This window comes from Pteropus vampyrus, unplaced genomic scaffold (assembly GCF_000151845.1).
Source record: "Pteropus vampyrus isolate Shadow unplaced genomic scaffold, Pvam_2.0 Scaffold227, whole genome shotgun sequence".
In the NCBI taxonomy this organism is placed as follows: domain Eukaryota; kingdom Metazoa; phylum Chordata; class Mammalia; order Chiroptera; family Pteropodidae; genus Pteropus; species Pteropus vampyrus.
This window is the reverse complement of record NW_011889008.1, coordinates 776471-777526: the sequence shown is the minus strand read 5'-3', so window position 1 is coordinate 777526 and position 1056 is coordinate 776471. Positions and strand designations below refer to the sequence as shown.

At 65.2% G+C, this 1056-nt stretch overlaps 1 protein-coding gene across 1 annotated transcript in view; it reads left to right on the top strand.

Annotated features, from left to right (window-relative positions):
- The window catches only part of LOC105301136 (leucine-rich repeat-containing protein 45), an 18968-nt gene that overhangs the window by 14224 nt on the left and 3688 nt on the right, over positions 1 to 1056 (top strand). The window lies entirely within an intron of this gene.

Here is a 1056-nt window from a genome sequence, read left to right as displayed (position 1 = left end):
GCCTGGCTGGGCCGGTGTGTGGGCCCAGGGTCCCCTTGCTGCGGCCTCTGATGAGGGGTGCAGGTGCCTCTTCCTGGCTTTTACCTGGCACCGTTGCTTACTCTCCTCTGCGCAGTGCGGGGTGAAGAGCCCCCAAGCGTCGCCTGCCTGGCTGTGGCACACCCCAGCCCCCCCAGCCCCTGACAGGGATGGGAGAGGAAGGCACCCCCACCTGGAGTTAGGCAGGGCCTGGCCTGGGGTTTCCCGCCACCCTCACCATGAGGCACTTCAAAGTGACTGTGGGGCACGGGCTCTGGCACTTGTCGCCAGCCTCTCCCTTCAGGTCTAATTACTTCCACATGCTCCCAGCGCTTTGAAGCCCAGAGACGCCCTGATGGGCGGGGGAGAGGAAGGTGGGGGGCAGTGGCAGGGAAGGGGTGCAGGAAGGGGCCAAATCAGGGGTGGCACGCTTGCCCCTAACCTGTGCATCCTTAGGTGAGGGCCGAGGCAGCTCCACAGGGCCTGGCAAGGCTCCTCTGGGTCCTCACGGCAGGCGGGGTAGCTTGTGGGACGGCTGCTGTCCCACCGGGACATACCTCCTTAGTGGACCACGTGCCGGGCTGTCCTAATTCCACAGCCACTCGGCCCAGAGCCCTTTGGGTGTCTCCTGTCCTGGGCACTGTTGTGTTCAGCAGCTTTCAGAACTAATGTGGAGTGGGTGCTGCGGAGGGTGGGGAGGCTGGGGGTGGCCCTGCATGAATGGAGCTGGGCTCTGAGGAGCCGTGAGCACCCGAGGGCAGGCAGGCTGCCCAGACCCAGCTTCTGGCTTCTAGCAGGTCCCACACAGCCACCAAGTCTCCAAAGCGGGCATGGCCCTCAGGCCAGTTGGCCTGGCATTGCCATGGGTGAGGCCGGGGCCTGGTGGCTGGTCTTCGGGTCCTTCTCGCCCGAGCATCCCACACCTGCCGAGGCCAGGGCACCCCACTACCAGGCGGCCGAGTGGCAGGAGCACCATCTCCAGGCGAGTGGCCACATGCGCACGGGCCTGGTTTCACATGCTGTTTGTTATTCTGTCCT